The sequence below is a fragment of the Nycticebus coucang genome, chromosome 13 (assembly GCF_027406575.1).
Source record: "Nycticebus coucang isolate mNycCou1 chromosome 13, mNycCou1.pri, whole genome shotgun sequence".
NCBI lineage: Eukaryota > Metazoa > Chordata > Mammalia > Primates > Lorisidae > Nycticebus > Nycticebus coucang.
Window position 1 is genome coordinate 11,639,627 of NC_069792.1, and position 9,477 is coordinate 11,649,103.

A 9,477-nucleotide genomic window follows, 5' to 3' on the forward strand; every position below is an offset into this window, starting at 1 on the left:
GTGAAATTGGTCTGAAATTCTCCTTTTTAGTTGAGTCTTTTCCTGGTTTTGGTATCAGGAAGAATATATATATATATATATATTTTTTTTTTTTTTCTGGTAGAGGGTTTAGCTCACTTAACTCCTCACTCATCACCATTGGTCTATACCTACGATGTCCCGGGCCAGTTCCGTGTCTTTCTTTTTTCTTTTACCGCATGTTTAGTTCCTCAGCCCCCCAGAAGCCAGAGTTCTAGTGTAGATATGTGTTTTTGTTTGCATTTTTTCCAAGATGTGTGTTGTTTTTGTGCATTATTTATAGGTAAGTGGCACTTTATGTATCCCATTCTACATTTTTAACTTTTGTGAGTTTCTGTTATTTTTAACAGCTTTTCGGAAGTCTAACTGGCATGTATTATGCTGAAAGATTCAGATGAGTTTTAACACCTGTGAAGCCATCACAACGCTCAGGACAGCGAGCTTCTCCATCTCTCCCGAAAGTTTCTTGGTATCTCATCTCTCATCACTGCTCCCTCACACCTGCCCCAGCCCCTCATGCCGGGGGAAACCACTGAACTGCTTCCAGTCACTGTAGATTAGTTGGCAATTTCTCAAATTTTACATAAATGGAATTACATGGTACCTGCTCTCTTTTTGTTTGAATTCTTTCTAAAACCACACATTTTTTTGAGATTGGTCCATGTTATACCAATAGTTCACTGCTTTTTGTAGTTGAGGAGTATTCATTTCATGGATAAACTAGTTTATCTAGTCACCTACTGATAGGCATTTGGGTTATGTCTGCTGTCTGGCTATTACAAATAAAGCTGCCATGAACCCATGTACACGTTTTTTAACAGAAATGTGCCTTTAGATAAATGAATGGGAATGGAAAATCTGCATTATGTGGTAGATTTATGTTTAACTTTTTAAGAAAGTGCCAGGTTTTCCTTCCAAAGCAGTGTCAGTGTCATTGTGATACTTTCCTACCAGAAGTGTCTGCGTGTTCTAGCTCCTTCCTGTCCTCATCAGCGCTTGGTATGGCCAGGGCTTTTCATTTTAGACACTCTAATGGACACATGGTGGCATTTTATTATGGTTTTAATTTCTATTTTCTGAATGAGTAATGAAGTTGTTGAGGATCTATCTTTTCATGTGTTCATTTGCCATGTTTATTTCTTTTTTGGTGATATGTCTGTTCAAAATCTTCTGCCCATTTCTAGGGGAGAGTGTATTTTTTATTAAGTTTTGAGAGTTATTTTTATAATTGGGACACAAGTGCTTTATCAGGTGTATGCTATAATTTGCAAATCTTTTCTCCTATATCTATGAATTATTTTTCTATTCTCTTAACAGTGTTTTTTTTTTTTTTTTATTTTGTGGTATTCTTTGAGGGTACAAAGAATTAGGTTACACTGACTGCATGTGTTAGATAAAGTCCCCTTTATAATTGTGTCCCACCCCCAAGAGGTGTGCCATACGCTGTGACCCCCATCCCCCTCCTCCCTCCCCTCTCCTTGCTCCCTCATTCCCCTACCCCCCATTGCATTAGCTCATCTTCTGCCTTCATATTAGAATCGAACTAATAGTGTTTTTTGAAGAGCAGAAGTTTGAGTTTTGATGAAGTACAGTTTATCGATTTGTTCTCTTCTATGAACTGTACTTCTGGTGTTGTATCTGACTCCAGATTCTGTTCCATTGATCTATTTGTCTGTGTTGAAACCAATACCCTAGTCTTCTGTCTTGATTACTGTGGCTATACAGTAAGTCTTAAAGTCAAGTTCTTCATCTTGTTCTTTGTTTCAAAGTTGTTTTAGCTATTGTACTTCCTTTGTATTTCCATATAAATTTGAGAATGTTTCAATTTCTACCAAAAATCCTACTGAGAATGATTGAGGTTGCATTAATCTATGCATCAGAATGACACCTTAACAGTAGTGGGTCTTCCAACTCATGCAAATCATTTAAAATAAAATGCTCTCATAACGTTGAAATGTTTCAGATTAATTTGTGTTGCTGTGTGTGTGTGTACTTACGACATTGTTTCTAACTCTTGTATAAGCTCTGTGTGTACCAGTTTCTTATTGTTACTATAACAAATCGTCACAAATTTAATAGCTTAAAAAAAAAAAAAACATTATTATCTTCCAGTTCTGGGGGTCAGAAGTCTGAAATCGGTTTCACTGAGCTAAAGCCAAGGTGTCAGTAAGATCGGTTCCTTCTAGATTTCCAGAGAAGAATCTGTTTCCTTGCCTTCTGGGGTTTCTAGTGGCAGGGGATGTTCCTTCACTGTAGCTCCTTCTCCATCTCCAGAGTCTGTTGCTCCAGGCTCTGCTTCCATCACCACTTTGCCATCTCTCCTGTGAACCTCTTATTAAGACTGGCGTGATTACAGCAGGCCTATCTGGATCATGTAAAATAATCTCCCCATCTCAAGATATTTAACTTTATCACATCTGCAGAGTCTCTTTTGCCATATGATGCAGCACTTGCAGGTTCCTGGGATTAGGAGGGGGGCAGACGGAGGGCGATTTATCGGCCTACCACACGTGCATGCATTCACTGCAAATATATATATATATGTATTTTCTTTTTTCTTTTCTTTTCTTTTTTTTTTTTTTTTGAGACAGAGTGTTACTTTGTCACCCTGGGGTAGACTGGGTAGAGTGGTGAATCATCATAGCTCACAACAACCTCAAACTCTTGGGCTCATTCAATCCTCTTGCCTCATCCTGCTGAGTGGCTGGGACCACAGGCACCCACCATAATGCCCAGCTAAGTTTTTCTATTTTTAGTAAATAGGGGGCTCGCTTTTTCTCAGGATGGTCTCAAACTCCTGAGTTCAAGAAATCCACCTGCCTCGGCCTCCCAGAGTGCTAAGATTACAGGCATGAGCCACTGTGCCTGAACCTAAATATACAGGGTGGCCATAACTATTTTAAATTGCACACAAACTTTATGAACACTGTGTATATTTTTGGTTACAGAGTCTGACTTTATTGCTCAGGCTGGAATGCAGTGCCATTGTCAAAGCTCACTGCAACCTCAGAATCCTGGGCTCAAGTGGTTCTCCTGCCTCAACATCCTGAGTAACTGAGACCACAGGTACTTCCCACCATTGTTGCCCCCCCCCTTTTTTTTTTTTGTAGGGATAGGGTCTCACTCTTGCTCAGGTTGGTCTTGAACTCCTGAGCTCAAGCCACCCAGAGTGCTAGGATTATAGGTATGAGAAACCATCCCTAGCCTTATCCTTTTTAACAGTGGACATAGATGGTCCTATTTTCTGCAAACAGTGCTTGCTTTAATAGAAAATAATTTTCTATAATCCCATGAAACCTTAGTTACCTAAATCTACAACAACATTTGAAATGTACTTAAAGATCACTCCCTTGCTATCATTTCATTATACCTGTGTCAAAGGCAAGAACAGGAAAGTTGTAATTTACAAGGATGTTGTTATTGTATATTATTAAATACATACTCCCTGCTGGGCTTTGTTTAGTCAACACTTTAAAATTGAGTTACAGGAATAAAATTCAGAACAACTTAATCAGAAGTAAAGATAAAACACGTCAAACAATGACATCATAGCCCAAGTCATTGACCCTCTTTCAACATCCTGAGGATTACTAGATCTTTCCCTTTCTCCCCCCAAGTTGTTTATTTAATATATAGTCAGTACATGACTCAGATCTAGCCTATTCTTTGAAGATTGGGTCATTTTTTCCAAATCAATTTCACATCCTGTTTTTTGAAGGGAACAAATAACTTAGAACCTTTTTTAGCTCACAAATCTAGAAAGTGTGTGGTATCATACTTTCTACATTTATGTTTGCCCTAAACTCATTCTAGGTATTTGCTCATCTGAACTCATTTGAAAGGCCTGAGCCTTTGTGGGTGAGGGGGAAAATGTCATTAGGTTTGGTGCTGGGAAAAATAGGGATCTGGAATTATTATTTTTTTTTTTTTTTGAGACAGAGTCTCACTGTCACTGTGGGTAGTGTGCCATAGTGTCATCATTGCTCACAGCAACCTCCGGCTCTTGGATTCAAATGATCCTCTCTCCTCAGCCTCCTGAGTAGCTGGGACTACAGATGCCCACCACAGCACTGGGTCAGTTTTTCTATTTTTAGTAGATAGAGGTCTCGCTCTTGCTCAGGCTGGTCTTGAACTCCTGAACTCAAGTAATCCTTCTGCCTTGCCCTCCCAGAGTGTGAGGATTATAGACATGAGCCACTGTGCTTGACCTAAATCTGAAAAATTTTTTTTATTTTATCTGTCACCTATCAACTTCCCCACTTGGGGCATCCCCCGCCTATGTCAGGGTCCGGAGAAGCACGTCCGGGTAGCTCTTCCTCTTATGCACCGATATGTTGGAAATGGAAAAAATCCAGAGCAATCCAACCCTCTCAAGTTACAGTGAGGAAACAAACACAGCTGGTGAGAGGTGGGTGCTAACACACAGGTGTCCTAACTCTCACCACAGTTCTCCTTCCACAAGCACACAAAATATCCTTCTTTCCACCTTCGTGTTGGAGAAATCCAGTCAGAGTAACCATCCATCACAAGGCTGGTGTGGACAGGAAAAGAAAGGGGCAAATGCATTGTAGATAATAATCAGCGCTGCATAATGTTAAGTATTTTTTTTTCTTAAGACTCATATCAATTCAGAAAAACATAGATAATGACAGCTAACCCCCTCGACCCTTGCTATATGCATTTTATGTGGATTTTGTCGTTTAATCCTCACAGAAGCCTATGATGGGGATGCCATCGTCATTCTTGGACGAGAAACCTCAATTAGCACACCTATGCTGACACACCTGGACAGTGGCAGAGCAAAGACTCAAATCAAGAGCTCCCCCATATGTAAACCTGTGTCTGTGACCCCTACCCTCCTCGTGGGCAATTTTGTTACCTCCATTTCACAGCTACGGCTTTGGGCACAGCCCACTGTGGCAAGTTCTTAGGTACAGGGTACAGCAACCAACTCTGGCAGGAAGAGAAAACTTGGCACAACTCACCAACTCCGCTGCAGTCCTACCCTGCCCCTGGGTTCCCCCGCCTCCCATGCTCAGCTTGGTCCACTGTCAACAGCAGCTCCATCTCCTCTTCACTGGCAGGTCCGTTCCTTCAGTCAAAATCCATCTACGCCCTCCCCCTCTCCCCACACCCAAACATTGTTGTACTTCTTTTGGGGCTCTTCAACCAGTGGCAGGAAGGCCATGAAATGCCCAGGTGGTCTTAGCTTCGACACCGTGGAACCCTAGCGGCCTGCCTGGTAGAGGCTTCTTCCCTTCCTCCTGCGACTTCTGTACAAAACCCAGAGCTGTGGGGTCAAGTGGTGGTGAAGTGTAGCCCTTGCCACAGCCACCCCTGTTCACATGAAAGTACCACACATGGACGGGCTGGTTCTGCAAGGTCTATATTCCCAGAACCACTAGGTTGAGGGGCACAAATTTCCCATTTTGGGGGGTAAGAAGTGGTGGTGTGATGGCAATGTCATTAGTGCAATAACGAGCCAGGTTTTCCCCACGTTTCCTGTTGCCAGGACTGAATCTGCATTTGGTTTCTGCTGCTCTTCTGTAAGGGCAGCTGCTCCTGAGAAGGGGGCTGCCTGGCAAGACCGGTGAATCCCCTGGAATTCAGCCCAGTGTCCGTCTTCTTTCACTCAGAAATAAATGCTTTGGCGAGGAGCAATTTCATGCAAGTGTGACGTACCATTGTGATTAGTAAGACCATGTGAGTCAGGCAGGGCAAAGCTTGGGAGGAAGGAAAGCAAATGTAATCTACATCCATAATAAGTGTTCCTTCCGGTGAGGACGGATCGCTCCCTCTTTGGTTATGGAAAGGATCCAGTGTAATCAACCAGCTTCCAGAAGGCAGGCTGTTCCTCTTGGGAATGGTTCCACGTTGACATTCAGGATTTGTCACTGAAGCAAGCAAGCTGGATATGCAGCCAGGTGAATGCCTGTCCATATTTTGGGGGGGGGGGTTTGTTGTTTGTTCTTTTTAGAGACAAGGTCTCTGTTGCCCAGGCTGGAGTGTAGTGGCAAGATCATAGCTGACTGCAGCCTCAAACTCCTTGGCTCGAGCAATCTTCCCACCTCAGCCTCCCCAGTATCTGGGATTTCAGGCACCTGACACCACTCCCACTAATAGTTTTTTAGTTTTTGTAGAGACAGTGTCTTTCTTTCTTTCTTTCTTTCTTTCTTTCTTTCTTTCTTTCTTTCTTTCTTTCTTTCTTTCTTTCTTTCTTTCTTTCTTTCTTTCTTTCTTTCCTTCTTTCCTTCTTTCCTTCTTTCCTTCTTTCTTTCTTTCTTTCTTTCTTTCTTTATCAAAAGACTTTTATTTCTTTGAGTAAATACCCAGTAGTGGGCTTGCTGGATCAAATGGTGGGTCTACTTTTAGTTCTTTGGCAAATCTGCACACTGTTTTTTGTGGAGGTTGTACTTTTTCAATAAAAGCCATAGTAGTGTCTTTCAATGTTGCCTAGGCTGGCCTCAGAATCCTGGCCTCAAGCAATCCTCCTGCCTCGGCCTCCCAAAGGGCTAAGATTATAGGCATGAGCCATTGCATCTGGCCTTTCCATGTTTCCGAGCCCGTGGGTAGCTTCCCTCCCTTTTTCCATGGCCATTTCGTGAAGCTACTGGGTTGCTGGAGACAGTGGCTGACTGACATCCTAAGTGGATAACCGTGTCGTCCTTGTTAAAGAGAGACCTCCCACCTACCACAGGGACTTCGGTGAGCATTTTCATAGTACTTTTGGTGCCTATTCTCAGAGGTCAATCCTTTCCTAAATCTGGTCACTAACTCATAAATCTTGCTCTGTACTAATTCCTTACCAGATGGCCAAATAATTTACCACTGGCCATACAGCCATCCTCAGCGCCAATCACCTTCTTGGTAAAATAGACAATGAAAGGAAACAATTAAGTTACATTGGGAAGGTTTCCTTTCTTTACCCCCTTCAAGGCCACCCTTGAGTTGGGTGCTGCCCTTCCGCAGTCTATGCCAGCTAGCACCTGCATATTGTGCAAAGTCATGTATGCACTAATCTTTTTTTTTTTTTCTATTTTCAGTCAACTGATCAGGAGATTCCCAGGAGGCCTATGTAGGGGCTGAGGGAGGGGTCGTAACATAGCCAGGAGATGCAGACCGGGAGTGTGAGCCTCTGCCCACACAATTTCCTTCTGCCTTCAGGATCCGTTCAGCCTGAGAGATGGGTGCTTCTGGGAATGCCTGCATCTGCGGCTGCAAGGATGAGATAAAGCCACTTCAGGATGCACAGTTCAGGTTCACCTGGTTTCTATGATTACATTTGCAACATCCATCAGAGCATAGCAGCAATCCTTTCTCAAAAGAAAAGTAATTCTTGCCAAGAGATTGTGGCTTTACTCCTAAAACCTGGAGGCCTCAAAGAGGCTGCATAGAGCCGCCTCATCTGCTACACACACCTCACCATGGGACCCCTGTCACAGGCTAACGCGGAAGAGTTGTTTCTGCCGCAGACGCGCCCACGTGGGGGCGAGTGGGGCTGTCCTTCCAGTCAGCGCCTGGCACAGGGCGAGTAGCCCTGCTGAATAGCGCATGGTGCCTCCACCCTCCAAAGAGATTTGCCAAGCACCGTGATTCTTTCTCAAGAGCTGTGAGGTGCAACAGTTAGTTCTTCCCTTTCAAGAAGGTAGACCTTCAGCACCCCACAGGCCTTCCGGAAACTTGACTGATGTGGCCTTTATTTTCTTGGGACATATGTGATCCCTTGGCTTACAATATCTTACCAAGACATGTGTGGCACCTGCTGTTTTCTGCTGAGTCTCACTAAAATGATGTTCTCCCTGCAGCCAGCCAGTGCGCTATCTCTTGGGAAAGAGAGACGATCATGGCCCTGGAGCATAGCACCCTGGAGCAGAGGGGTGAAGCAGCAATAGTGCTCGGTCAGGAGACCCGCACTACTTCGGTCATTTCTACTTATCAGGATGGAGAAAAACAGCATTTTTGAGGTAGGTACCTACGTAAAATGTAGCAGAGGCCGACTCGTACTTCTTTTGGTTTATTTCAGTAGAGAGAGGCCATAGCGGTGTCAGTGAGAGCAGCCACTTTGTCAACCTTGTGAAGACCTACTGTCCTTACACCTCCAAAAGCCGCACCACCTGAGCTCTGGTGTCTATAACCACTGGTGGAACCTGTTCCTTCACCAATGAGCATTCTAGAAGCTGCAAATGCTGGCTCTGGCTGACTGGCATGTGGTACAGCCGGTGGGTTGTTCAAGTCTCCAGTAAAAGAACTTGCCTCTGCAGCTCCCCAGGTCCCCAGGTCCCCAGGCACGGAACCCATCCTGACAGGAACCCTTCCTGTCTGCTAGGAGCAGCGTGCCTCAGGGATATGCGTTTCCATCCCCATCTTGGTAACCTTCACTCCACCTCTAAGGGTAAGATGGGTGAAGATGCTACTGACTGCTGGGATGACTCACAGTGCAGCAGCTAAGGAAAGGGTTCCGGCTTCCACTGAGTCTCCGGGGAGATGACTTTGGTCAAAACTCTATTTCTTCCTTTACTCCACCCAACCCCCCTCTCTGATTAGAGGACTGGGGTGGTGTTCCAAGCGCTGTGCAAAACACTACTGACCTTCACTTTACCTGTGTATTTCTCATCACTTTGGCGAGAGCAGTGTTTTCTTGGGGCCCTCTTTGGAGACAAGGCAAGGTCTGAGGGAACATGTTTCACTAATTCATTCATGATAAAGCCACACCCAACATTCTTCTCTCTTCAGCACCCAGGTCTTTGGACTCCTTCAGCTAATGTCTGGCAGCTCAGTCTCATTCAGTGGAGGATGATCACTGAGTACAGATTCCAGTCAATGACACAAACAGCTGAAACTGCTACAAGCTGCCTGAGCTCACTCAGGCATCAAGACTCTGGAAAACAAACCCAGGTCAACTAAATTCTGTGTGTTTTACATGTGTACACGTCCCCCACCCCCACCCCTCTCACTCTTCAGAATGCAGCCCCACATGTATTTGCCACGTTTGTGCTGAAATAAACTATGTATTTGGCATGAAAATCCTTTGGGCTCAGATTTGGTATCATACTTGACCTTCTAGAACATTCTAGGACTGTAGTTACAGAGCAAATGAGATGTCTAGGAGAGTTGTGGGTGTGAATTATGGAGACAATTTTTATTCAGATGAAGTGGTTGGGGAAGTTTTTTCGCAGTGAGCATTGGCCTTGTCGAAGAGGGGAGGATGGACTGCTCTGGCCAACCTAGAAGACTCAGGAGCCAGGTGTCACAGCACTCAGGTGCTAACCCCAAATTTCCATTCCAACTCACAGGCTTTTCCTTTTCCTCATGAATGCCCTACATTTTGCATGAAATATCTAGTAAGGCTGTGAATTCATTGGTCTACAGGATCCAACTTGGAATTTAGCATTTGTCTTCCTTAGGCTGCAAGAAATAAGAGTTTAGGCTGGTGTAGTGAATCACACCCATAATCCTAGC

The 9,477-nt window shown here is 44.1% G+C and overlaps 1 long non-coding RNA gene across 1 annotated transcript; it reads left to right on the forward strand.

Moving 5' to 3' along the window:
- The first annotated feature begins 5,827 nt into the window (after positions 1–5,827).
- Positions 5,828–8,966, forward strand: LOC128563804 (uncharacterized). Its single transcript, XR_008373893.1, has 4 exons — positions 5,828–5,942; positions 6,626–6,723; positions 7,183–7,275; positions 7,824–8,966. It is a non-coding gene; the product is annotated as an uncharacterized LOC128563804 (long non-coding RNA).
- Positions 8,967–9,477: the final 511 nt, after the last annotated feature.